The sequence below is a fragment of the Sinocyclocheilus anshuiensis genome, unplaced genomic scaffold, assembly GCF_001515605.1.
Source record: "Sinocyclocheilus anshuiensis isolate Anshui unplaced genomic scaffold, SAMN03320099.WGS_v1.1 scaffold550, whole genome shotgun sequence".
Classification (NCBI taxonomy): domain Eukaryota; kingdom Metazoa; phylum Chordata; class Actinopteri; order Cypriniformes; family Cyprinidae; genus Sinocyclocheilus; species Sinocyclocheilus anshuiensis.
Window position 1 is genome coordinate 3,227 of NW_015544149.1, and position 284 is coordinate 3,510.

The following is a 284-nucleotide window of genomic DNA, read 5'->3' on the forward strand; positions in this document are numbered from 1 at the left end:
CTCTAGAGCAGCAGGTTCGGTTGTTCCCTGCCGGTTCGCCGTTACAGGGCACCGAGCTGGCTGCTCGTATTACACCAGAGATCAGTCTCGAGAGACTGATTCCCTTAGTAGACTTCTTGGCAGCGTGGAAACTACTGCCAAATGTGTCTCAGTGGGTACTGCACACTGTAGAGAGAGGCTACAGAATCCAGTTTGGTTCTCCCCAAACTCCCCAAACGTGGCCGAGGCTTCGTCTGTACGCCTTTCCCCTGATCGCTCTGCTCCCGGGAGTTCTGGAGAGAGGG

The 284-nt window shown here is 55.6% G+C and overlaps 1 pseudogene; it reads left to right on the plus strand.

Moving 5' to 3' along the window:
* LOC107695164 (uncharacterized) overlaps positions 1 to 284 on the plus strand; it is a 40,651-nt pseudogene that overhangs the window by 1,027 nt on the left and 39,340 nt on the right.